At 54.2% G+C, this 26245-nt stretch overlaps 18 non-coding genes across 18 annotated transcripts; all 18 read right to left on the reverse strand.

Annotated features, from left to right (window-relative positions):
- Positions 1-2322: 2322 nt before the first annotated feature.
- TRNAI-UAU (transfer RNA isoleucine (anticodon UAU)) lies at positions 2323-2396 on the reverse strand. The gene has a single exon. It is a non-coding gene; the product is annotated as a tRNA-Ile (tRNA).
- Positions 2397-2545: 149 nt separating this feature from the next.
- On the reverse strand, positions 2546-2619 carry TRNAI-UAU (transfer RNA isoleucine (anticodon UAU)). The gene has a single exon. It is a non-coding gene; the product is annotated as a tRNA-Ile (tRNA).
- Positions 2620-3214: 595 nt separating this feature from the next.
- Positions 3215-3288, reverse strand: TRNAI-UAU (transfer RNA isoleucine (anticodon UAU)). The gene has a single exon. It is a non-coding gene; the product is annotated as a tRNA-Ile (tRNA).
- Positions 3289-3437: 149 nt separating this feature from the next.
- TRNAI-UAU (transfer RNA isoleucine (anticodon UAU)) lies at positions 3438-3511 on the reverse strand. The gene has a single exon. It is a non-coding gene; the product is annotated as a tRNA-Ile (tRNA).
- An 813-nt stretch (positions 3512-4324) lies between these two features.
- Positions 4325-4398, reverse strand: TRNAI-UAU (transfer RNA isoleucine (anticodon UAU)). Its single transcript has one exon. It is a non-coding gene; the product is annotated as a tRNA-Ile (tRNA).
- A 572-nt stretch (positions 4399-4970) lies between these two features.
- TRNAI-UAU (transfer RNA isoleucine (anticodon UAU)) lies at positions 4971-5044 on the reverse strand. Its single transcript has one exon. It is a non-coding gene; the product is annotated as a tRNA-Ile (tRNA).
- A 1253-nt stretch (positions 5045-6297) lies between these two features.
- On the reverse strand, positions 6298-6371 carry TRNAI-UAU (transfer RNA isoleucine (anticodon UAU)). Its single transcript has one exon. It is a non-coding gene; the product is annotated as a tRNA-Ile (tRNA).
- A 3267-nt stretch (positions 6372-9638) lies between these two features.
- On the reverse strand, positions 9639-9712 carry TRNAI-UAU (transfer RNA isoleucine (anticodon UAU)). The gene has a single exon. It is a non-coding gene; the product is annotated as a tRNA-Ile (tRNA).
- A 1486-nt stretch (positions 9713-11198) lies between these two features.
- Positions 11199-11272, reverse strand: TRNAI-UAU (transfer RNA isoleucine (anticodon UAU)). Its single transcript has one exon. It is a non-coding gene; the product is annotated as a tRNA-Ile (tRNA).
- Positions 11273-11642: 370 nt separating this feature from the next.
- TRNAI-UAU (transfer RNA isoleucine (anticodon UAU)) lies at positions 11643-11716 on the reverse strand. Its single transcript has one exon. It is a non-coding gene; the product is annotated as a tRNA-Ile (tRNA).
- Positions 11717-14513: 2797 nt separating this feature from the next.
- Positions 14514-14587, reverse strand: TRNAI-UAU (transfer RNA isoleucine (anticodon UAU)). Its single transcript has one exon. It is a non-coding gene; the product is annotated as a tRNA-Ile (tRNA).
- A 1262-nt stretch (positions 14588-15849) lies between these two features.
- TRNAI-GAU (transfer RNA isoleucine (anticodon GAU)) lies at positions 15850-15923 on the reverse strand. Its single transcript has one exon. It is a non-coding gene; the product is annotated as a tRNA-Ile (tRNA).
- Positions 15924-16077: 154 nt separating this feature from the next.
- On the reverse strand, positions 16078-16151 carry TRNAI-UAU (transfer RNA isoleucine (anticodon UAU)). The gene has a single exon. It is a non-coding gene; the product is annotated as a tRNA-Ile (tRNA).
- Positions 16152-17419: 1268 nt separating this feature from the next.
- Positions 17420-17493, reverse strand: TRNAI-UAU (transfer RNA isoleucine (anticodon UAU)). Its single transcript has one exon. It is a non-coding gene; the product is annotated as a tRNA-Ile (tRNA).
- Positions 17494-17862: 369 nt separating this feature from the next.
- On the reverse strand, positions 17863-17936 carry TRNAI-UAU (transfer RNA isoleucine (anticodon UAU)). Its single transcript has one exon. It is a non-coding gene; the product is annotated as a tRNA-Ile (tRNA).
- A 147-nt stretch (positions 17937-18083) lies between these two features.
- TRNAI-GAU (transfer RNA isoleucine (anticodon GAU)) lies at positions 18084-18157 on the reverse strand. The gene has a single exon. It is a non-coding gene; the product is annotated as a tRNA-Ile (tRNA).
- A 2792-nt stretch (positions 18158-20949) lies between these two features.
- TRNAI-UAU (transfer RNA isoleucine (anticodon UAU)) lies at positions 20950-21023 on the reverse strand. The gene has a single exon. It is a non-coding gene; the product is annotated as a tRNA-Ile (tRNA).
- Positions 21024-26033: 5010 nt separating this feature from the next.
- Positions 26034-26107, reverse strand: TRNAI-UAU (transfer RNA isoleucine (anticodon UAU)). Its single transcript has one exon. It is a non-coding gene; the product is annotated as a tRNA-Ile (tRNA).
- Between the last annotated feature and the right edge of the window lie 138 nt (positions 26108-26245).

Below are 26245 nucleotides of genomic sequence, written 5' to 3' on the forward strand. Positions count from 1 at the left end.
ACGTTTGTGTGCGCGGCAGAGGAAAAACTGGCCCTCCCTGCGGCACGTACGGTCAGCTGCGCTGAGAGCAGGAGAAAAAAAAGGAAACCATGGCCTGCGCAGGGATCGCACGTGCGACCTTCGCGTTATTAGCACGACGCTATAACCAACTGAGCTAGCACGCCAGAACAATTCACGGCATCAAGGTAACCCACTCCATTCGTCCTTCTTCTATCCACACAACACGTTTGGGTGGGCGGCAGAGGAAAAACTGGCCCTCCCTGCGGCACGTCCGGTCAGCTGCGCTGAGAGCAGGAGCAAATAAAAAAAAATCATGGCCTGCGCAGGGATCGCACGTACGACCTTCGCGTTATTAGCACGACGCTCTAACCAACTGAGCTAGCAGGCCAGAACAATTCACGGCATCAAGGTAACCCACTCCATTCGTCCTTCTTCTATCCACACAACACGTTTGTGTGGGCGGCAGGGGAAAAACTGGCCCTCCCTGCGGCACGTACGGTCAGCTGCGCTGAGAGCAGGAGAAAAGAAAGGAAACCATGGCCTGCGCAGGGATCGCACGTACGACCTTCGCGTTATTAGCACGACACTATAACCAACTGAGCTAGCACGCCAGAACAATTAGCGGCATCAAGGTAACCCACTCCAATCGTCCTTCTTCTATCCGCACAACACGTTTGTGTGGGCGGCAGAGGAAAAACTGGCATCTCTCTGCGGCACGTACGGTCAGCTGCGCTGAGAGCAGGAGCAAAAAAAGGAAACCGTGGCCTGTGCAGGGATCGCACGTACGACCTTCGCGTTATTAGCACGACACTCTAACCAACTGAGCTAGCACGCCAGAACAATTCACGGCATCAAGGTAACCCACTCCATTCGTCCTTATTCTATCCACACAACACGTTTGTGTGGGCGGCAGAGGAGAAACTGGCCCTCCCTGCGGCACGTACGGTCAGCTGCGCTGAGAGCAGGAGTAAAAAAAGGAAACAATGGCCTGCGCAGGGATCGCACGTGCGACATTCGCGTTATTAGCACGACGCTCTAACCAACTGAGCTAGTACGCCAGAACAATTCACGGCATCAAGGTAACCCACTCTATTCGTCCTTCTTCTATACGCACAACATGTTTGTGCGGGCGGCAGAGGAAAAACTGGCCCACCCTTGCGGCACGTACGGTCAGCTGCGCTGAGAGCAGGACAAAAAAAGGAAACCATGGCCTGCGCAGGGATCGCACGTACGACCTTCGCGTTATTAGCACGACACGCTAACCAACTGAGCTAGCACGCCAGAACAATTCATGGCATCAAGGTAAACCACTCCATTCGTCCTTCTATCCATTCAACACGTTTGTGTGGGCGGCAGAGTAAAACTAGCCCTCCCTGCGCCACGTACGGTCAGCTGCGCTGAGAGCAGCAGAAAAAAAAGGAAACCATGGCCTGCGCAGGGATCGCCCGTACGACCTTCGCGTTATTAGCACGACGCTCTAACCAAGTGAGCTAGTAGGCCAGAACAGTTCACGGCATCAAGGTAACCCACTCCATTCGTCCTTCTATCCACACAACACGTTTGAGTGGGCGGCAGAGGAAAAACTGGCCCTCCCTGCGCCACGTACGGTCAGCTGCGCTGAGAGCAGGAGCAAAAAAAGGAAACCATGGCCTGCGCAGGGTTCGCACTTACGATCTTCGCGTTATTAGCACGACGCTCTAACCAACTGAGCTAGCAGGCCAGAACAATTCACGGCATTAAGCTAACCCACTCCATTCGTCCTTCTATCCTTCTATCCACACTACACGTTTGTGTGGGCGGCGGAGGAAAAACTGTCCCTCCCTGCGCCACGTACGGTCAGCTGCGCTGAGAGCAGGAGAACAAAAAGAAAACCATGGACTGCGCAGGGAACGCACGTACGACCTTCGCGTTATTAGCACGACGCTGTAACCAACTGAGCTAGCACGCCAGAACAATTCACGGCATCAAGGTAACCCACTCCATTCGTCCTTTTTCTATCCACACAACACGTTTGTGTGGGCGGCAGAGGAAAAACTGGCCCTCCCTGCGCCACGTACGGTGAGCTGCGCTGAGAGCAGAAGAAAAAAAAAGGAAACCATGGCCTGCGCAGGGATCGCACGTACGACCTTCGCGTTATTAGCACGACACGCTAACCAACTGAGCTATCACGCCAGAACAATTCACGGCATCAAGGTAACCCACTCCATTCGTCCTTCTTCTATCCACACAACACGTTTGTGTGGGCGGCAGGGGAAAAACTGGCCCTCCCTGCGGCACGTACGGTCAGCTGCGCTGGGAGCAGGAGAAAAAAAAAGGAAACCATGGCCTGCGCAGGGATCGCACGTGCGACCTTCGCGTTATAAGCACAATGCTCTAACCAACTGAGCTAGCACGCCAGAACAATTCACGGCATCAAGGTAACCCACTCCATTCGTCCTTCTTCTATCCACACAACACGTTTGTTTGGGCGGCAGAGGAAAAACTGGCCCTCCGTGTGGCACGTACGGTCAGCTGCGCTGAGAGCAGGAGTAAAAAAAGGAAACCATGGCCTGCGCAGGGATCGCACGTGCGAACTTCGCGTTATAAGCACGACGCTCTAACCAACTGAGCTAGCAGGCCAGAACAATTCACGGCATCAAGGTAACCCACTCCATTCGTCCTTCTTCTATCCACACAACACGTTTTTGCGGGCGGCAGAGGAAAAACTGGCCCTCCCTGCGGCACGTACGGTCAGCTGCGCTGAGAGCAGGAGTAAAAAAAGGAAACAATGGCCTGTGCAGGGATCGCACGTACGACCCTCGCGTTATTAGCACGACACTCTAACCGACTGAGCTACACGCCAGAACAATTCACGGCTTCGAGGTAACCCACTCCATTCGTACTTCTTCTATCCACACAACACGTTTGTGCGGGCGGCAGAGGAAAAACTGGCGCTCCCTGCGGCACGTACGGTCAGCTGCGCTGAGAGCAGGAGAAAATAAAGGAAACCATGGCCTGCGCAGGGATCGCACGTGCGACCTTCTCGTTATTAGCACGACGCTATAACCAACTGAGCTAGCACGCCAGAACAATTCACGGCATCAAGGTAACCCACTCCATTCGTCCTTCTTCTATCCACACAACACGTTTGTGTGGGCGGCAGGGGAAAAACTGGCCCTCCCTGCGGCACGTACGGTCAGCTGCGCTGGGAGCAGGAGAAAAAAAAAGGAAACCATGGCCTGCGCAGGGATCGCACGTGCGACCTTCGCGTTATAAGCACAATGCTCTAACCAACTGAGCTAGCACGCCAGAACAATTCACGGCATCAAGGTAACCCACTCCATTCGTCCTTCTTCTATCCACACAACACGTTTGTTTGGGCGGCAGAGGAAAAACTGGCCCTCCGTGTGGCACGTACGGTCAGCTGCGCTGAGAGCAGGAGTAAAAAAAGGAAACCATGGCCTGCGCAGGGATCGCACGTGCGAACTTCGCGTTATAAGCACGACGCTCTAACCAACTGAGCTAGCAGGCCAGAACAATTCACGGCATCAAGGTAACCCACTCCATTCGTCCTTCTTCTATCCACACAACACGTTTTTGCGGGCGGCAGAGGAAAAACTGGCCTCCCTGCGGCACGTACGGTCAGCTGCGCTGAGAGCAGGAGTAAAAAAAGGAAACAATGGCCTGTGCAGGGATCGCACGTACGACCCTCGCGTTATTAGCACGACACTCTAACCGACTGAGCTACACGCCAGAACAATTCACGGCTTCGAGGTAACCCACTCCATTCGTACTTCTTCTATCCACACAACATGTTTGTGCGGGCGGCAGAGGAAAAACTGGCGCTCCCTGCGGCACGTACGGTCAGCTGCGCTGAGAGCAGGAGAAAATAAAGGAAACCATGGCCTGCGCAGGGATCGCACGTGCGACCTTCGCGTTATTAGCACGACGCTATAACCAACTGAGCTAGCACGCCAGAACAATTCACGGCATCAAGGTAACCCACTCCATTCGTCCTTATTCTATCCACACAACACGTTTGTGTGGGCGGCAGAGGAAAAATTGGCCTCTCTCTGCGGCACGTACGGTCAGCTGCGCTGAGAGCAGGAAAAAGAAAGGAAACCATGGCCTGCGCAGGGATCGCACGTACGACCTTCGCGTTATTAGCACGACGCTCTAACCAACTGAGCTAGCAGGGCAGAACAATTCACGGCATCAAGGTAACCCACTCCATTCATCCTTCCATCCACACAACACGTTTGTGTGCGCGGCAGAGGAAAAACTGGCCCTCCCTGCGGCACGTACGGTCAGCTGCGCTGAGAGCAGGAGAAAAAAAAGGAAACCATGGCCTGCGCAGGAATCGCACGTGCGACCTTCGCGTTATAAGCACGACGCTCTAACCAACTGAGCTAGCAGGCCAGAACAATTCACGGCATCAAGGTAACCCACTCCATTCGTCCTTCTTCTATCCACACAACACGTTTGTGTGGGCGGCAGGGGAAAAACTGGCCCTCCCTGCGGCACGTACGGTCGGCTGCGCTGAGAGCAGGAGAAAAGAAAGGAAACCATGGCCTGCGCAGGGATCGCACGTACGACCTTCGCGTTATTGGCACGACGCTATAACCAACTGAGCTAGCACGCCAGAACAATTCACGGCATCAAGGTAACCCACTCCAATCGTCCTTCTTCAATCCACACAACACGTTTGTGTGGGCGGCAGAGGAAAAACTGGCATCTCTCTGCGGCACGTACGGTCAGCTGCGCTGAGAGCAGGAGCAAAAAAAGGAAACCATGGCCTGTGCAGGGATCGCACGACACTCTAACCAACTGAGCTAGCACGCCAGATCAATTCACGGCATCAAGGTAACCCACTCCATTCGTCCTTATTCTATCCACACAACACGTTTGTGTGGGCGGCAGAGGAAAAACTGGCCCTCCCTGCGGCACGTACGGTCAGCTGCGCTGAGAGCAGGAGAAAAAAAAGGAAACCATGGCCTGCGCAGGGATCGTACGTGCGACCTTCGCGTTATAAGCACGACGCTCTAACCAACTGAGCTAGCACGCCAGAACAATTCACGGCATCAAGGTAACCCACTCCATTCGTCCTTCTTCTATCCACACAACACGTTTGTGCGGGCGGCAGAGGAAAAACTGGCCCTCCCTGAGGCACGTATGGTCAGCTGCGCTGAGAGCAGGAGTAAAAAAAGGAAACAATGGCCTGCGCAGGGATCGCACGTGCGATATTCGCGTGATTAGCACGACGCTCTAACCAACTGAGCTAGTACGCCAGAACAATTCACGGCATCAAGGTAACCCACTCTATTCGTCCTTCTTCTATACGCACAACACGTTTGTGCGGGCGGCAGAGGAAAAACTGGCCCACCCTTGCGGCACGTACGGTCAGCTGCGCTGAGAGCAGGACAAAAAAAGGAAACCATGGCCTGCGCAGGGATCGCACGTACGACCTTCGCGTTATTAGCACGACACGCTAACCAACTGAGCTAGCACGCCAGAACAATTCACGGCATCAAGGTAAACCACTCCATTCGTCCTTCTATCCATTCAACACGTTTGTGTGGGCGGCAGAGTAAAACTAGCCCTCCCTGCGCCACGTACGGTCAGCTGCGCTGAGAGCAGCGGAAGAAAAGGAAACCATGGCCTGCGCAGGGATCGCACGTACGACCTTCGCGTTATTAGCACGATGCTCTAACCAAGTAAGCTAGCAGGCCAGAACAGTTCACGGCATCAAGGTAACCCACTCCATTCGTCCTTCTATCCACACAACACGTTTGAGTGGGCGGCAGAGGAAAAACTGGCCCTCCCTGCGCCACGTACGGTCAGCTGCGCTGAGAGCAGGAGCAAAAAAAGGAAACCATGGCCTGCGCAGGGTTCGCACTTACGATCTTCGCGTTATTAGCACGACGCTCTAACCAACTGAGCTAGCAGGCCAGAACAATTCACGGCATTAAGGTAACCCACTCCATTCGTCCTTCTATCCACACACACGTTTGTGTGGGCGGCGGAGGAAAAACTGTCCCTCCCTGCGCCACGTACGGTCAGCTGCGCTGAGAGCAGGAGAACAAAAAGAAAACCATGGACTGCGCAGGGAACGCACGTACGACCTTCGCGTTATTAGCACGACGCTGTAACCAACTGAGCTAGCACGCCAGAACAATTCACGGCATCAAGGTAACCCACTCCATTCGTCCTTTTTCTATCCACACAACACGTTTGTGTGGGCGGCAGAGGAAAAACTGGCCCTCCCTGCGCCACGTACGGTGAGCTGCGCTGAGAGCAGGAGAAAAAAAAAGGAAACCATGGCCTGCGCAGGGATCGCACGTACGACCTTCACGTTATAAGCACGACGCTCTAACCAACTGAGCTAGCAGGCCAGAACAATTCACGGCATTAAGGTAACCCACTCCATTCGTCCTTCTTCTATCCACACAACACGTTTGTGTGGGCGGCAGGGGAAAAACTGGCCCTCCCTGCGGCACGTACGGTCAGCTGCGCTGGGAGCAGGAGAAAAAAAAGGAAACCATGACCTGCGCAGGGATCGCACGTGCGAACTTCGCGTTATAAGCACGACGCTCTAACCAACTGAGCTAGCACGCCAGAACAATTCACGGCATCAAGGTAACCCACTCCATTCGTCCTTCTATCCACACAACACGTTTTTGTGTGGGCGGCAGCGGAAAAACTGGCCCTCCCTGCGGCACGTACGGTCAGCTGCGCTGAGAGCAGGAGATAAAAAAGGAAACCATGGCCTTCGCAGGGATCGCACGTACGACCTTCGCGTTATTAGCACGACGCTATAACCAACTGAGCTAGCACGCCAGAACAATTCACGGCATCAAGGTAACCCACTCCATTCGTCCTTCTTCTATCCACACAACACGTTTGTGCGGGCGGCAGAGGAAAAACTGGCCCTCCCTGCGGCACGTACGGTCAGCTGCGCTGAGAGCAGGAGTAAAAAAGGAAACAATGGCCTGTGCAGGTGTCGCATGTACGACCCTCGCGTTATTAGCACGACACTCTAACCGACTGAGCTAGCACGCCAGAACAATTCACGGCTTCAAGGTAACCCACTCCATTCGTCCTTCTTCTATCCACACAACACGTTTGTGCGGGCGGCAGAGGAAAAACTGGCCCTCCCTGCGGCACGTACGGTCAGCTGCGCTGAGAGCAGGAGAAAAAAAAGGAAACCATGGCCTGCGCAGGGATCGCACGTGCGACCTTCGCGTTATTAGCACGACGCTATAACCAACTGAGCTAGCACGCCAGAACAATTCACGGCATCAAGGTAACCCACTCCTTTCGTCCTTATTCTATCCACACAACACGTTTGTGTGGGCGGCAGAGGAAAAATTGGCCTCTCTCTGCGGCACGTACGGTCAGCTGCGCTGAGAGCAGGAAAAAGAAAGGAAACCATGGCCTGCGCAGGGATCGCACGTACGACCTTCGCGTTATTAGCACGACGCTGTAACCAACTGAGCTAGCAGGGCAGAACAATTCACGGCATCAAGGTAACCCACTCCATTCATCCTTCCATCCACACAACACGTTTGTGTGCGCGGCAGAGGAAAAACTGGCCCTCCCTGCGGCACGTACGGTCAGCTGCGCTGAGAGCAGGAGAAAAAAAGGAAACCATGGCCTGCGCAGGGATCGCACGTGCGACCTTCGCGTTATTAGCACGACGCTATAACCAACTGAGCTAGCACGCCAGAACAATTCACGGCATCAAGGTAACCCACTCCATTCGTCCTTCTTCTATCCACACAACACGTTTGGGTGGGCGGCAGAGGAAAAACTGGCCCTCCCTGCGGCACGTTCGGTAAGCTGCGCTGAGAGCAGGAGCAAAAAAAAGAAAATCATGGCCTGCGCAGGGATCGCACGTACGACCTTCGCGTTATTAGCACGACGCTCTAACCAACTGAGCTAGCAGGGCAGAACAATTCACGGCATCAAGGAAACCCACTCCATTCGTCCTTCTTCTATCCACACAACACGTTTGTGTGGGCGGAAGAGGACAAACTGGCCCTCCCTGCGCCACGTACGGTCAGCTGCTCTGAGAGCAGGAGAAAAAAAAGGAAACCATGGCCTGCGCAGGGATCGCACGTACGAGCTTCGCGTGTTATTAGCACGACGCTGTAACCAACTGAGCTACCACGCCAGAACAATTCACGGCATCAAGGTAACCCACTCCATTCGTCCTTCTTCTATCCACACAACACGTTTGTGCGGGCGGCAGAGGAAAAACTGGCCCTCCCTGCGGCACGTACGGTCAGCTGCGCTGAGAGCAGGAGAAAAAAAAGGAAACCATGGCCTGCGCAGGGATCGCACGTACGACCTTCGCGTTATTAGCACGACGCTATAACCAACTGAGCTAGCACGCCAGAACAATTCACGGCATCAAGGTAACCCACTCCATTCGTCCTTCTTCTATCCACACAACACGTTTGTGCGGGCGGCAGAGGAAAAACTGGCCCTACCTGCGGCACGTACGGTCAGCTGCGCTGAGAGCAGGAGTAAAAAAAGGAAACAATGGCCTGTGCAGGTGTCGCATGTACGACCCTCGCGTTATTAGCACGACACTCTAACCGACTGAGCTAGCACGCCAGAACAATTCACGGCTTCAAGGTAACCCACTCCATTCGTCCTTCTTCTATCCACACAACACGTTTGTGTGGGCGGCAGAGGAAAAATTGGCCTCTCTCTGCGGCACGTACGGTCAGCTGCGCTGAGAGCAGGAAAAAGAAAGGAAACCATGGCCTGCGCAGGGATCGCACGTACGACCTTCGCGTTATTAGCACGACGCTGTAACCAACTGAGCTAGCAGGGCAGAACAATTCACGGCATCAAGGTAACCCACTCCATTCATCCTTCCATCCACACAACACGTTTGTGTGCGCGGCAGAGGAAAAACTGGCCCTCCCTGCGGCACGTACGGTCAGCTGCGCTGAGAGCAGGAGAAAAAAAGGAAACCATGGCCTGCGCAGGGATCGCACGTGCGACCTTCGCGTTATTAGCACGACGCTATAACCAACTGAGCTAGCACGCCAGAACAATTCACGGCATCAAGGTAACCCACTCCATTCGTCCTTCTTCTATCCACACAACACGTTTGGGTGGGCGGCAGAGGAAAAACTGGCCCTCCCTGCGGCACGTACGGTCAGCTGCGCTGAGAGCAGGAGCAAAAAAAAGAAAATCATGGCCTGCGCAGGGATCGCACGTACGACCTTCGCGTTATTAGCACGACGCTCTAACCAACTGAGCTAGCAGGGCAGAACAATTCACGGCATCAAGGAAACCCACTCCATTCGTCCTTCTTCTATCCACACAACACGTTTGTGTGGGCGGAAGAGGACAAACTGGCCCTCCCTGCGCCACGTACGTTCAGCTGCTCTGAGAGCAGGAGAAAAAAAAGGAAACCATGGCCTGCGCAGGGATCGCACGTACGAGCTTCGCGTGTTATTAGCACGACGCTGTAACCAACTGAGCTACCACGCCAGAACAATTCACGGCATCAAGGTAACCCACTCCATTCGTCCTTCTTCTATCCACACAACACGTTTGTGTGGGCGGCAGAGGAAAAACTGGCCCTCCCTGCGCCACGTACGGTCAGCTGCGCTGAGAGCAGGAGAAAAAAAAGGAAACCATGGCCTGCGCAGGAATCGCACGTGCGACCTTCGCGTTATAAGCACGACGCTCTAACCAACTGAGCTAGCAGGCCAGAACAATTCACGGCATCAAGGTAACCCACTCCATTCGTCCTTCTTCTATCCACACAACACGTTTGTGTGGGCGGCAGGGGAAAAACTGGCCCTCCCTGCGGCACGTACGGTCAGCTGCGCTGAGAGCAGGAGAAAAGAAAGGAAACCATGGCCTGCGCAGGGATCGCACGTACGACCTTCGCGTTATTAGCACGACACTATAACCAACTGAGCTAGCACGCCAGAACAATTCGCGGCATCAAAGCAACCCACTCCAATCGTCCTTCTTCTATCCGCACAACACGTTTGTGTGGGCGGCAGAGGAAAAACTGGCATCTCTCTGCGGCACGTACGGTCAGCTGCGCTGAGAGCAGGAGCAAAAAAAGGAAACCGTGGCCTGTGCAGGGATCGCACGTACGACCTTCGCGTTATTAGCACGACACTCTAACCAACTGAGCTAGCACGCCAGAACAATTCACGGCATCAAGGTAACCCACTCCATTCGTCCTTATTCTATCCACACAACACGTTTGTGTGGGCGGCAGAGGAGAAACTGGCCCTCCCTGCGGCACGTACGGTCAGCTGCGCTGAGAGCAGGAGTAAAAAAAGGAAACAATGGCCTGCGCAGGGATCGCACGTGCGACATTCGCGTTATTAGCACGACGCTCTAACCAACTGAGCTAGTACGCCAGAACAATTCACGGCATCAAGGTAACCCACTCTATTCGTCCTTCTTCTATACGCACAACACGTTTGTGCGGGCGGCAGAGGAAAAACTGGCCCACCCTTGCGGCACGTACGGTCAGCTGCGCTGAGAGCAGGACAAAAAAAGGAAACCATGGCCTGCGCAGGGATCGCACGTACGACCTTCGCGTTATTAGCACGACACGCTAACCAACTGAGCTAGCACGCCAGAACAATTCACGGCATCAAGGTAAACCACTCCATTCGTCCTTCTATCCATTCAACACGTTTGTGTGGGCGGCAGAGTAAAACTAGCCCTCCCTGCGCCACGTACGGTCAGCTGCGCTGAGAGCAGGAGAACAAAAAGAAAACCATGGACTGCGCAGGGAACGCACGTACGACCTTCGCGTTATTAGCACGACGCTGTAACCAACTGAGCTAGCACGCCAGAACAATTCACGGCATCAAGGTAACCCACTCCATTCGTCCTTTTTCTATCCACACAACACGTTTGTGTGGGCGGCAGAGGAAAAACTGGCCCTCCCTGCGCCACGTACGGTGAGCTGCGCTGAGAGCAGAAGAAAAAAAAAGGAAACCATGGCCTGCGCAGGGATCGCACGTACGACCTTCGCGTTATTAGCACGACACGCTAACCAACTGAGCTAGCACGCCAGAACAATTCACGGCACCAAGGTAACCCACTCCATTCGTCCTTCTTCTATCCACACAACACGTTTGTGTGGGCGGCAGGGGAAAAACTGGCCCTCCCTGCGGCACGTACGGTCAGCTGCGCTGGGAGCAGGAGAAAAAAAAAGGAAACCATGGCCTGCGCAGGGATCGCACGTGCGACCTTCGCGTTATAAGCACAATGCTCTAACCAACTGAGCTAGCACGCCAGAACAATTCACGGCATCAAGGTAACCCACTCCATTCGTCCTTCTATCCACACAACACATTTTGTGTGTGCGGCAGAGGAAAAACTGGCCCTCCCTGCGGCACGTACGGTCAGCTGCGCTGAGAGCAGGAGAAAAAAAAAGGAAACCATGGCCTGCGCAGGGATCGCACGTACGACCTTCGCGTTATAAGCACGATGCTATAACCAACTGAGCTAGAAGCCAGAAAAATTCACGGCATCAAGGTAACCCACTCCATTCGTCCTTCTTCTATCCACACAACACGTTTGTTTGGGCGGCAGAGGAAAAACTGGCCCTCCGTGTGGCACGTACGGTCAGCTGCGCTGAGAGCAGGAGTAAAAAAAGGAAACCATGGCCTGCGCAGGGATCGCACGTGCGAACTTCGCGTTATAAGCACGACGCTCTAACCAACTGAGCTAGCAGGCCAGAACAATTCACGGCATCAAGGTAACCCACTTCATTCGTCCTTCTTCTATCCACACAACACGTTTTTGTGTGGGCGGCAGCGGAAAAACTGGCCCTCCCTGCGGCACGTACGGTCAGCTGCGCTGAGAGCAGGAGGTAAAAGAGGAAACCATGGCCTTCGCAGGGATCGCACGTACGACCTTCGCGTTATTAGCACGACGCTATAACCAACTGAGCTAGCACGCCAGAACAATTCACGGCATCAAGGTAACTCACTCCATTCGTCCTTCTTCTATCCACACAACACGTTTTTGCGGGCGGCAGAGGAAAAACTGGCCCTCCCTGCGGCACGTACGGTCAGCTGCGCTGAGAGCAGGAGAAAATAAAGGAAACCATGGCCTGCGCAGGGATCGCACGTGCGACCTTCGCGTTATTAGCACGACGCTATAACCAACTGAGCTAGCACGCCAGAACAATTCACGGCATCAAGGTAACCCACTCCATTCGTCCTTATTCTATCCACACAACACGTTTGTGTGGGCGGCAGGGGAAAAATTGGCCTCTCTCTGCGGCACGTACGGTCAGCTGCGCTGAGAGCAGGAAAAAGAAAGGAAACCATGGCCTGCGCAGGGATCGCACGTCCGACCTTCGCGTTATTAGCACGACGCTGTAACCAACCGAGCTAGCAGGGCAGAACAATTCACGGCATCAAGGTAACCCACTCCATTCATCCTTCCATCCACACAACACGTTTGTGTGCGCGGCAGAGGAAAAACTGGCCCTCCCTGCGGCACGTACGGTCAGCTGCGCTGAGAGCAGGAGAAAAAAAAGGAAACCATGGCCTGCGCAGGGATCGCACGTACGACCTTCGCGTTATTAGCACGACGCTCTAACCAACTGAGCTAGCAGGGCAGAACAATTCACGGCATCAAGGAAACCCACTCCATTCGTCCTTCTTCTATCCACACAACACGTTTGTGTGGGCGGCAGAGGAAAAACTGGCCCTCCCTGCGCCACGTACGGTCAGCGGCGCTGAGAGCAGGAGAAAAAAAAGGAAACCATGGCCTGCGCAGGGATCGCACGTACGACTTTCGCGTTATTAGCACGACGCTGTAACCAACTGAGCTAGCACGCCAGAACAATTCACGGCATCAAGGTAACCCACTCCATTCATGTTTGTGTGGGCGGCAGAGGAAAAACTGGCCCTCCCTGCGCCACGTACGGTCAGCTGCGCTGAGAGCAGGAGAAAAAAAAGGAAACCATGGCCTGCGCAGGGATCGCACGTGCGACCTTCGCGTTATTAGCACGACGCTCTAACCAACTGAGCTAGCACGCCAGAACAATTCACGGCATCAAGGTAACCCACTCCATTCGTCCTTCTATCCACACAACACGTTTGTGTGCGCGGCAGAGGAAAAACTGGCCCTCCCCGCGGCAAGTACGTTCAGCTGCGCTGAGAGCAGGAGAAAAAAAAGGAAACCATGGCCTGCGCAGGGATCGCACGTACGACCTTCGCGTTATAAGCACGATGTTATAACCAACTGAGCTAGAAGCCAGAACAATTCACGGCATCAAGGTAACCCACTCCATTCGTCCTTCTATCCACACAACACGTTTGTGTGGGCGGCAGAGGAAAAATTGGCCTCTCTCTGCGGCACGTACGGTCAGCTGCGCTGAGAGCAGGAAAAAGAAAGGAAACCATGGCCTGCGCAGGGATCGCACGTACGACCTTCGCGTTATTAGCACGACGCTGTAACCAACTGAGCTAGCAGGGCAGAACAATTCACGGCATCAAGGTAACCCACTCCATTCATCCTTCCATCCACACAACACGTTTGTGTGCGCGGCAGAGGAAAAACTGGCCCTCCCTGCGGCACGTACGGTCAGCTGCGCTGAGAGCAGGAGAAAAAAAAGGAAACCATGGCCTGCGCAGGGATCGCACGTGCGACCTTCGCGTTATTAGCACGACGCTATAACCAACTGAGCTAGCACGCCAGAACAATTCACGGCATCAAGGTAACCCACTCCATTCGTCCTTCTTCTATCCACACAACACGTTTGGGTGGGCGGCAGAGGAAAAACTGGCCCTCCCTGCGGCACGTACGGTCAGCTGCGCTGAGAGCAGGAGCAAAAAAAAGAAAATCATGGCCTGCGCAGGGATCGCACGTACGACCTTCGCGTTATTAGCACGACGCTCTAACCAACTGAGCTAGCAGGGCAGAACAATTCACGGCATCAAGGAAACCCACTCCATTCGTCCTTCTTCTATCCACACAACACGTTTGTGTGGGCGGAAGAGGACAAACTGGCCCTCCCTGCGCCACGTACGGTCAGCTGCTCTGAGAGCAGGAGAAAAAAAAGGAAACCATGGCCTGCGCAGGGATCGCACGTACGAGCTTCGCGTGTTATTAGCACGACGCTGTAACCAACTGAGCTACCACGCCAGAACAATTCACGGCATCAAGATAACCCACTCCATTCGTCCTTCTTCTATCCACACAACACGTTTGTGTGGGCGGCAGAGGAAAAACTGGCCCTCCCTGCCTCACGTACGGTCAGCTGCGCTGAGAGCAGGAGAAAAAAAAGGAATCCATGGCCTGCGCAGGGATCGCACGTACGAGCTTCGCGTGTTATTAGCACGACGCTGTAACCAACTGAGCTACCACGCCAGAACAATTCACGGCATCAAGGTAACCCACTCCATTCGTCCTTCTTCTATCCACACAACACGTTTGTGTGGGCGGCAGAGGAAAAACTGGCCCTCCCTGCCTCACGTACGGTCAGCTGCGCTGAGAGCAGGAGAAAAAAAAGGAAACCATGGCCTGCGCAGGAATCGCACGTGCGACCTTCGCGTTATAAGCACGACGCTCTAACCAACTGAGCTAGCAGGCCAGAACAATTCACGGCATCAAGGTAACCCACTCTAATCGTCCTTCTTCTATCCGCACAACACGTTTGTGTGGGCGGCAGAGGAAAAACTGGCCCTCCCTGCGGCACGTACGGTCAGCTGCGCTGAGAGCAGGAGATAAAAAAGGAAACCATGGCCTTCGCAGGGATCGCACGTACGACCTTCGCGTTATTAGCACGACGCTATAACCAACTGAGCTAGCACGCCAGAACAATTCACGGCATCAAGGTAACCCACTCCATTCGTCCTTCTTCTATCCACACAACACGTTTGTGCGGGCGGCAGCGGAAAAGCTGGCCCTCCCTGCGGCACGTACGGTCAGCTGCGCTGAGAGCAGGAGTAAAAAAAGGAAACAATGGCCTGTGCAGGTGTCGCATGTACGACCCTCGCGTTATTAGCACGACACTCTAACCGACTGAGCTAGCACGCCAGAACAATTCACGGCTTCAAGGTAACCCACTCCATTCGTCCTTCTTCTATCCACACAACACGTTTGTGCGGGCGGCAGAGGAAAAACTGGCCCTCCCTGCGGCAGTAACGGTCAGCTGCGCTGAGAGCAGGAGAAAAAAAAGGAAACCATGGCCTGCGCAGGGATCGCACGTGCGACCTTCGCGTTATTAGCACGACGCTATAACCAACTGAGCTAGCACGCCAGAACAATTCACGGCATCAAGGTAACCCACTCCTTTCGTCCTTATTCTATCCACACAACACGTTTGTGTGGGCGGCAGAGGAAAAATTGGCCTCTCTCTGCGGCACGTACGGTCAGCTGCGCTGAGAGCAGGAAAAAGAAAGGAAACCATGGCCTGCGCAGGGATCGCACGTACGACCTTCGCGTTATTAGCACGACGCTGTAACCAACTGAGCTAGAAGGGCAGAACAATTCACGGCATCAAGGTAACCCACTCCATACATCCTTCCATCCACACTACACGTTTGTGTGCGCGGCAGAGGAAAAACTGGCCCTCCCTGCGGCACGTACGGTCAGCTGCGCTGAGAGCAGGAGAAAAAAAAGGAAACCATGGCCTGCGCAGGGATCGCACGTGCGACCTTCGCGTTATTAGCACGACGCTATAACCAACTGAGCTAGCACGCCAGAACAATTCACGGCATCAAGGTAACCCACTCCATTCGTCCTTCTTCTATCCACACAACACGTTTGGGTGGGCGGCAGAGGAAAAACTGGCCCTCCCTGCGGCACGTACGGTCAGCTGCGCTGAGAGCAGGAGCAAAAAAAAGAAAATCATGGCCTGCGCAGGGATCGCACGTACGACCTTCGCGTTATCAGCACGACGCTCTAACCAACTGAGCTAGCAGGGCAGAACAATTCACGGCATCAAGGAAACCCACTCCATTCGTCCTTCTTCTATCCACAGAACACGTTTGTGTGGGCGGAAGAGGACAAACTGGCCCTCCCTGCGCTGCGCCACGTACGGTCAGCTGCGCTGAGAGCAGGAGAAAAAAAAGGAAACCATGGCCTGCGCAGGAATCGCACGTGCGACCTTCGCGTTATAAGCACGACGCTCTAACCAACTGAGCTAGCAGGCCAGAACAATTCACGGCATCAAGGTAACCCACTCCATTCGTCCTTCTTCTATCCACACAACACGTTTGTGTGGGCGGCAGGGGAAAAACTGGCCCTCCCTGCGGCACGTACGGTCAGCTGCGCTGAGAGCAGGAGAAAAGAAAGGAAACCATGGCCTGCGCAGGGATCGCACGTACGACCTTCGCGTTATTAGCGCGACACTATAACCAACTGAGCTAGCACGCCAGAACAATTCGCGGCATCAAAGCAACCCACTCCAATCGTCCTTCTTCTATCCGCACAACACGTTTGTGTGGGCGGCAGAGGAAAAACTGGCATCTCTCTGCGGCACGTACGGTCAGCTGCGCTGAGAGCAGGAGCAAAAAAAGGAAACCGTGGCCTGTGCAGGGATCGCACGTACGACCTTCGCGTTATTAGCACGACACTCTAACCAACTGAGCTAGCACGCCAGAACAATTCACGGCATCAAGGTAACCCACTCCATTCGTCCTTATTCTATCCACACAACACGTTTGTGTGGGCGGCAGAGGAGAAACTGGCCCTCCCTGCGGCACGTACGGTCAGCTGCGCTGAGAGCAGGAGTAAAAAAAGGAAACAATGGCCTGCGCAGGGATCGCACGTGCGACATTCGCGTTATTAGCACGACGCTCTAACCAACTGAGCTAGTACGCCAGAACAATTCACGGCATCAAGGTAACCCACTCTATTCGTCCTTCTTCTATACGCACAACACGTTTGTGCGGGTGGCAGAGGAAAAACTGGCCCACCCTTGCGGCACGTACGGTCAGCTGCGCTGAGAGCAGGAGAACAAAAAGAAAACCATGGACTGCGCAGGGAACGCACGTACTACCTTCGCGTTATTAGCACGACGCTGTAACCAACTGAGCTAGCACGCCAGAACAATTCACGGCATCAAGGTAACCCACTCCATTCGTCCTTTTTCTATCCACACAACACGTTTGTGTGGGCGGCAGAGGAAAAACTGGCCCTCCCTGCGCCACGTACGGTGAGCTGCGCTGAGAGCAGAAGAAAAAAAAAGGAAACCATGGCCTGCGCAGAGATCGCACGTACGACCTTCGCGTTATTAGCACGACACGCTAACCAACTGAGCTAGCACGCCAGAACAATTCACGGCATCAAGGTAACCCACTCCATTCGTCCTTCTTCTATCCACACAACACGTTTGTGTGGGCGGCAGGGGAAAAACTGGCCCTCCCTGCGGCACGTACGGTCAGCTGCGCTGGGAGCAGGAGAAAAAAAAAGGAAACCATGGCCTGCGCAGGGATCGCACGTGCGACCTTCGCGTTATAAGCACAATGCTCTAACCAACTGAGCTAGCACGCCAGAACAATTCACGGCATCAAGGTAACCCACTCCATTCGTCCTTCTATCCACACAACACATTTTGTGTGTGCGGCAGAGGAAAAACTGGCCCTCCCTGCGGCACGTACGGTCAGCTGCGCTGAGAGCAGGAGAAAAAAAAAGGAAACCATGGCCTGCGCAGGGATCGCACGTACGACCTTCGCGTTATAAGCACGATGCTATAACCAACTGAGCTAGAAGCCAGAAAAATTCACGGCATCAAGGTAACCCACTCCATTCGTCCTTCTTCTATCCACACAACACGTTTGTTTGGGCGGCAGAGGAAAAACTGGCCCTCCGTGTGGCACGTACGGTCAGCTGCGCTGAGAGCAGCAGAAAAAAAGGAAACCATGGCCTGCGCAGGGATCGCACGTGCGAACTTCGCGTTATAAGCACGACGCTCTAACCAACTGAGCTAGCAGGCCAGAACAGTTCACGGCATCAAGGTAACCCACTCCATTCGTCCTTCTATCCACACAACACGTTTGAGTGGGCGGCAGAGGAAAAACTGGCCCTCCCTGCGCCACGTACGGTCAGCTGCGCTGAGAGCAGGAGCAAAAAAAAGGAAACCATGGCCTGCGCAGGGTTCGCACTTACGATCTTCGCGTTATCAGCACGACGCTCTAACCAACTGAGCTAGCAGGCCAGAACAATTCACGGCATTAAGCTAACCCACTCCATTCGTCCTTCTATCCACACTACACGTTTGTGTGGGCGGCGGAGGAAAAACTGTCCCTCCCTGCGCCACGTACGGTCAGCTGCGCTGAGAGCAGGAGAACAAAAAGAAAACCATGGACTGCGCAGGGAACGCACGTACGACCTTCGCGTTATTAGCACGACGCTGTAACCAACTGAGCTAGCACGCCAGAACAATTCACGGCATCAAGGTAACCCACATCATTCGTCCTTTTTCTATCCACACAACATGTTTTTGTGGGCGGCAGAGGAAAAACTGGCCCTCCCTGCGCCACGTACGGTGAGCTGCGCTGAGAGCAGAAGAAAAAAAAAGGAAACCATGGCCTGCGCAGGGATCGCACGTACGACCTTCGCGTTATTAGCACGACACGCTAACCAACTGAGCTAGCACGCCAGAACAATACACGGCATCAAGGTAACCCACTCCATTCGTCCTTATTCTATCCACACAACACGTTTGTGTGGGCGGCAGAGGAAAAATTGGCCTCTCTCTGCGGCACGTACGGTCAGCTGCGCTGAGAGCAAGAAAAAGAAAGGAAACCATGGCCTGCGCAGGGATCGCACGTACGACCTTCGCGTTATTAGCACGACACTGTAACCAACTGAGCCAGCAGGGCAGAACAATTCACGGCATCAAGGTAACCCACTCCATTCATCCTTCCATCCACACAACACGTTTGTGTGCGCGGCAGAGGAAAAACTGGCCCTCCCTGCGCCACGTACGGTCAGCGGCGCTGAGAGCAGGAGAAAAAAAAGGAAACCATGGCCTGCGCAGGGATCGCACGTACGACCTTCGCGTTATTAGCACGACGCTGTAACCAACTGAGCTAGCCCGCCAGAACAATTCACGGCATCAAGGTAACCCACTCCATTCATGTTTGTGTGGGCGGCAGAGGAAAAACTGGCCCTCCCTGCGCCACGTACGGTCAGCTGCGCTGAGAGCAGGAGAAAAAAAAGGAAAACATGGCCTGCGCAGGGATCGCACGTGCGACATTCGCGTTATTAGCACGACGCTCTAACCAACTGAGCTAGCACGCCAGAACAATTCACGGCATCAAGGTAACCCACTCCATTCGTCCTTCTATCCACACAACACGTTTGTGTGCGCGGCAGAGGAAAAACTGGCCGTCCCCGCGGCAAGTACGTTCAGCTGCGCTGAGAGCAGGAGAAAAAAAAGGAAACCATGGCCTGCGCAGGGATCGCACGTACGACCTTCGCGTTATAAGCACGATGCTATAACCAACTGAGCTAGAAGCCAGAACAATTCACGGCATCAAGGTAACCCACTCCATTCGTCCTTCTTCTATCCACACAACACGTTTGTGTGGGCGGCAGAGGAAAAACTGGCCCTCCCTGCGGCCACGTACGGTCAGCTGCGCTGAGAGCAGGAGAAAAAAGGAAACCATGGCCTGCGCAGGGATCGCACGTACGACCTTCGCGTTATAAGCACGACGCTATAACCAACTGAGCTAGAAGCCAGAACAATTCACGGCATCAAGGTAACCCACTCCATTCGTCCTTCTTCTATCCACACAACACGTTTGTGTGGGCGGCAGAGGAAAAACTGGCCCTCCCTGCGGCACGTACGGTCAGCTGCGCTGAGAGCAGGAGAAAAGAAAGGAAACCATGGCCTGCGCAGGGATCGCACGTACGACCTTCGCGTTATTAGCACGACGCTATAACCAACTGAGCTAGCACGCCAGAACAATTCACGGCATCAAGGTAACCCACTCCATTCGTCCTTATTCTATCCACACAACACGTTTGTGTGGGCGGCAGAGGAAAAATTGGCCTCTCTCTGCGGCACGTACGGTCAGCTGCGCTGAGAGCAGGAAAAAGAAAGGAAACCATGGCCTGCGCAGGGATCGCACGTACGACCTTCGCGTTATTAGCACGACGCTGTAACCAACTGAGCTAGCAGGGCAGAACAATTCACGGCATCAAGGTAACCCACTCCATTCATCCTTCCATCCACACAACACGTTTGTGTGCGCGGCAGAGGAAAAACTGGCCCTCCCTGCGGCACGTACGGTCAGCTGCGCTGAGAGCAGGAGAAAAAAAAGGAAACCATGGCCTGCGCAGGGATCGCACGTGCGACCTTCGCGTTATTAGCACGACGCTATAACCAACTGAGCTAGCACGCCAGAACAATTCACGGCATCAAGGTAACCCACTCCATTCGTCCTTCTTCTATCCACACAACACGTTTGGGTGGGCGGCAGAGGAAAAACTGGCCCTCCCTGCGGCACGTACGGTCAGCTGCGCTGAGAGCAGGAGCAAAAAAAAGAAAATCATGGCCTGCGCAGGGATCGCACGTACGACCTTCGCGTTATTAGCACGACGCTCTAACCAACTGAGCTAGCAGGGCAGAACAATTCACGGCATCAAGGAAACCCACTCCATTCGTCCTTCTTCTATCCACACAACACGTTTGTGTGGGCGGAAGAGGACAAACTGGCCCTCCCTGCGCCACGTACGCTCAGCTGCTCTGAGAGCAGGAGAAAAAAAAGGAAACCATGGCCTGCGCAGGGATCGCACGTACGAGCTTCGCGTGTTATTAGCACGACGCTGTAACCAACTGAGCTACCACGCCAGAACAATTCACGGCATCAAGGTAACCCACTCCATTCGTCCTTCTTCTATCCACACAACACGTTTGTGTGGGCGGCAGAGGAAAAACTGGCCCTCCCTGCCTCACGTACGGTCAGCTGCGCTGAGAGCAGGAGAAAAAAAAGGAAACCATGGCCTGCGCAGGAATCGCACGTGCGACCTTCGCGTTATAAGCACGACGCTCTAACCAACTGAGCTAGCAGGCCAGAACAATTCACGGCATCAAGGTAACCCACTCCATTCGTCCTTCTTCTATCCACACAACACGTTTGTGTGGGCGGCAGGGGAAAAACTGGCCCTCCCTGCGGCACGTACGGTCAGCTGCGCTGAGAGCAGGAGAAAAGAAAGGAAACCATGGCCTGCGCAGGGATCGCACGTACGACCTTCGCGTTATTAGCACGACACTATAACCAACTGAGCTAGCACGCCTGAACAATTCACGGCATCAAGGTAACCCACTCCAATCGTCCTTCTTCTATCCACACAACACGTTTGTGTGGGCGGCAGAGGAAAAACTGGCATCTCTCTGCGGCACGTACGGTCAGCTGCGCTGAGAGCAGGAGCAAAAAAAGGAAACCGTGGCCTGTGCAGGGATCGCACGTACGACCTTCGCGTTATTAGCACGACACGCTAACCAACTGAGCTAGCACGCCAGAACAATTCACGGCATCAAGGTAAACCACTCCATTCGTCCTTCTATCCATTCAACACGTTTGTGTGGGCGGCAGAGTAAAACTAGCCCTCCCTGCGCCACGTACGGTCAGCTGCGCTGAGAGCAGGAGCAAAAAAAGGAAACCATGGCCTGCGCAGGGTTCGCACTTACGATCTTCGCGTTATTAGCACGACGCTCTAACCAACTGAGCTAGCAGGCCAGAACAATTCACGGCATTAAGCTAACCCACTCCATTCGTCCTTCTATCCACACTACACGTTTGTGTGGGCGGCGGAGGAAAAACTGTCCCTCCCTGCGCCACGTACGGTCAGCTGCGCTGAGAGCAGGAGAACAAAAAGAAAACCATGGACTGCGCAGGGAACGCACGTACGACCTTCGCGTTATTAGCACGACGCTGTAACCAACTGAGCTAGCACGCCAGAACAATTCACGGCATCAAGGTAACCCACATCATTCGTCCTTTTTCTATCCACACAACACGTTTGTGTGGGCGGCAGAGGAAAAACTGGCCCTCCCTGCGCCACGTACGGTGAGCTGCGCTGTAACAGTAGCTTGGTTTGGGCTAGTTGGTAATAGTTCTTCGAAAACATAGCGCAAAAAGGACACGGACGTGTCCTTTTTGCGCTATGTTTTCGAAGAACTATTACCAACTAGCCCAAACCAAGCTACTGTTACAACTGAGCTAGCACGCCAGAACAATTCACGGCATCAAGGTAACCCACTCCATTCGTCCTTCTTCTATCCACACAACACGTTTTTGCGGGCGGCAGAGGAAAAACTGGCCCTCCCTGCGGCACGTACGGTCAGCTGCGCTGAGAGCAGGAGTAAAAAAAGGAAACAATGGCCTGTGCAGGGATCGCACGTACGACCCTCGCGTTATTAGCACGACACTCTAACCGACTGAGCTACACGCCAGAACAATTCACGGCTTCGAGGTAACCCACTCCATTCGTCCTTCTTCTATCCACACAACACGTTTGTGCGGGCGGCAGAGGATAAACTGGCGCTCCCTGCGGCACGTACGGTCAGCTGCGCTGAGAGCAGGAGAAAATAAAGGAAACCATGGCCTGCGCAGGGATCGCACGTGCGACCTTCGCGTTATTAGCACGACGCTATAACCAACTGAGCTAGCACGCCAGAACAATTCACGGCATCAAGGTAACCCACTCCATTCGTCCTTATTCTATCCACACAACACGTTTGTGTGGGCGGCAGAGGAAAAATTGGCCTCTCTCTGCGGCACGTACGGTCAGCTGCGCTGAGAGCAGGAAAATGAAAGGAAACCATGGCCTGCGCAGGGATCGCACGTACGACCTTCGCGTTATTAGCACGACGCTGTAACCAACTGAGCTAGCAGGGCAGAACAATTCACGGCATCAAGGTAACCCACTCCATTCATCCTTCCATCCACACAACACGTTTGTGTGCGCTGCAGAGGAAAAACTGGCCCTCCCTGCGGCACGTACGGTCAGCTGCGCTGAGAGCAGGAGAAAAAAAAAGGAAACCATGGCCTGCGCAGGGATCGCACGTACGACCTTCGCGTTATTAGCACGACGCTGTAACCAACTGAGCTAGCACGCCAGAACAATTCACGGCATCAAGGTAACCCACTCCATTCATGTTTGTGTGGGCGGCAGAGGAAAAACTGGCCCTCCCTGCGCCACGTACGGTCAGCTGCGCTGAGAGCAGGAGAAAAAAAAGGAAACCATGGCCTGCGCAGGGATCGCACGTGCGACCTTCGCGTTATTAGCACGACGCTCTAACCAACTGAGCTAGCACGCCAGAACAATTCACGGCATCAAGGTAACCCACTCCATTCGTCCTTCTATCCACACAACACGTTTGTGTGCGCGGAGAGGAAAAACTGGCCCTCCCCGTGGCAAGTACGTTCAGCTGCGCTGAGAGCAGGAGAAAAAAAAGGAAACCATGGCCTGCGCAGGGATCGCACGTACGACCTTCGCGTTATAAGCACGATGCTATAACCAACTGAGCTAGAAGCCAGAACAATTCACGGCATCAAGGTAACCCACTCCATTCGTCCTTCTTCTATCCACACAACACGTTTGTGTGGGCGGCAGAGGAAAAACTGGCCCTCCCTGTGGCCACTTACGGTCAGCTGCGCTGAGAGCAGGAGAAAAAAGGAAACCATGGCCTGCGCAGGGATCGCACGTACGACCTTCGCGTTATAAGCACGACGCTATAACCAACTGAGCTAGAAGCCAGAACAATTCACGGCATCAAGGTAACCCACTCCATTCGTCCTTCTTCTATCCACACAACACGTTTGTGTGGGCGGCAGAGGAAAAGCTGGCCCTCCATGCGGCACGTACGGTCAGCTGCGCTGAGAGCAGGAGAAAAGAAAGGAAACCATGGCCTGCGCAGGGATCGCACGTACGACCTTCGCGTTATTAGCACGACGCTATAACCAACTGAGCTAGCACGCCAGAACAATTCACGGCATCAAGGTAACCCACTCCATTCGTCCTTATTCTATCCACACAACACGTTTGTGTGGGCGGCAGAGGAAAAATTGGCCTCTCTCTGCGGCACGTACGGTCAGCTGCGCTGAGAGCAGGAAAAAGAAAGGAAACCATGGCCTGCGCAGGGATCGCACGTACGACCTTCGCGTTATTAGCACGACGCTGTAACCAACTGAGCTAGCAGGGCAGAACAATTCACGGCATCAAGGTAACCCACTCCATTCATCCTTCCATCCACACAACACGTTTGTGTGCGCGGCAGAGGAAAAACTGGCCCTCCCTGCGCCACGTACGGTCAGCGGCGCTGAGAGCAGGAGAAAAAAAAGGAAACCATGGCCTGCGCAGGGATCGCACGTACGACCTTCGCGTTATTAGCACGACGCTATAACCAACTGAGCTAGCACGCCAGAACAATTCACGGCATCAAGGTAACCCACTCCATTCATGTTTGTGTGGGCGGCAGAGGAAAAACTGGCCCTCCCTGCGCCACGTACGGTCAGCTGCGCTGAGAGCAGGAGAAAAAAAAGGAAACCATGGCCTGCGCAGGGATCGCACGTACGACCTTCGCGTTATTAGCACGACGCTGTAACCAACTGAGCTAGCACGCCAGAACAATTCACGGCATCAAGGTAACCCACTCCATTCATGTTTGTGTGGGCGGCAGAGGAAAAACTGGCCCTCCCTGCGCCACGTACGGTCAGCTGCGCTGAGAGCAGGAGAAAAAAAAGGAAACCATGGCCTGCGCAGGGATCGCACGTGCGACCTTCGCGTTATTAGCACGACGCTCTAACCAACTGAGCTAGCACGCCAGAACAATTCACGGCATCAAGGTAACCCACTCCATTCGTCCTTCTATCCACACAACACGTTTGTGTGCGCGGCAGAGGAAAAACTGGCGCTCCCCGCGGCAAGTACGTTCAGCTGCGCTGAGAGCAGGAGAAAAAAAAGGAAACCATGGCCTGCGCAGGGATCGCAAGTACGACCTTCGCGTTATAAGCACGATGCTATAACCAACTGAGCTAGAAGCCAGAACAATTCACGGCATCAAGGTAACCCACTCCATTCGTCCTTCTTCTATCCACACAACACGTTTGTGTGGGCGGCAGAGGAAAAACTGGCCCTCCCTGCGGCCACGTACGGTCAGCTGCGCTGAGAGCAGGAGAAAAAAGGAAACCATGGCCTGCGCAGGGATCGCACGTACGACCTTCGCGTTATAAGCACGACGCTATAACCAACTGAGCTAGAAGCCAGAACAATTCACGGCATCAAGGTAACCCACTCCATTCGTCCTTCTTCTATCCACACAACACGTTTGTGTGGGCGGCAGAGGAAAAACTGGCCCTCCCTGCGGCACGTACGGTCAGCTGCGCTGAGAGCAGGAGAAAAGAAAGGAAACCATGGCCTGCGCAGGGATCGCACGTACGACCTTCGCGTTATTAGCACGACGCTATAACCAACTGAGCTAGCACGCCAGAACAATTCACGGCATCAAGGTAACCCACTCCATTCGTCCTTCTTCTATCCACACAACACGTTTGTGTGGGCGGCAGAAAAACTGGCATCTCTCTGCGGCACGTACGGTCAGCTGCGCTGAGAGCAGGAGCAAAAAAAAGGAAACCATGGCCTGTGCAGGGATCGCACGTACGACCTTCGCGTTATTAGCACGACGCTCTAACCAACTGAGCTACCAGGGCAGAACAATTCACGGCATCAAGGTAACCCACTCCATTCGTCCTTCTTTTATCCACACAACACGTTTGTGTGGGCGGAAGAGGACAATCTGGCCCTCCCTGCGCCACGTACGGTCAGCTGCGCTGAGAGCAGGAGAAAAAAAAGGAAAACCATGGCCTGCGCAGGGATCGCACGTACGACCTTCGCGTTATTAGCACGACGCTGTAACCAACTGAGCTAGCAGGGCAGAACAATTCACGGCATCAAGGTAACCCACTCCATTCATCCTTCCATCCACACAACACGTTTGTGTGCGCGGCAGAGGAAAAACTGGCCCTCCCTGCCTCACGTACGGTCAGCTGCGCTGAGAGCAGGAGAAAAAAAGGAAACCATGGCCTGCGCAGGAATCGCACGTGCGACCTTCGCGTTATAAGCACGACGCTCTAACCAACTGAGCTAGCAGGCCAGAACAATTCACGGCATCAAGGTAACCCACTCCATTCGTCCTTCTTCTATCCACACAACACGTTTGTGTTGGCGGCAGGGGAAAAACTGGCCCTCCCTGCGGCACGTACGGTCAGCTGCGCTGAGAACAGGAGAAAAG

The sequence above is a fragment of the Amblyomma americanum genome, chromosome 8 (genome assembly GCF_052857255.1).
Source record: "Amblyomma americanum isolate KBUSLIRL-KWMA chromosome 8, ASM5285725v1, whole genome shotgun sequence".
NCBI lineage: Eukaryota > Metazoa > Arthropoda > Arachnida > Ixodida > Ixodidae > Amblyomma > Amblyomma americanum.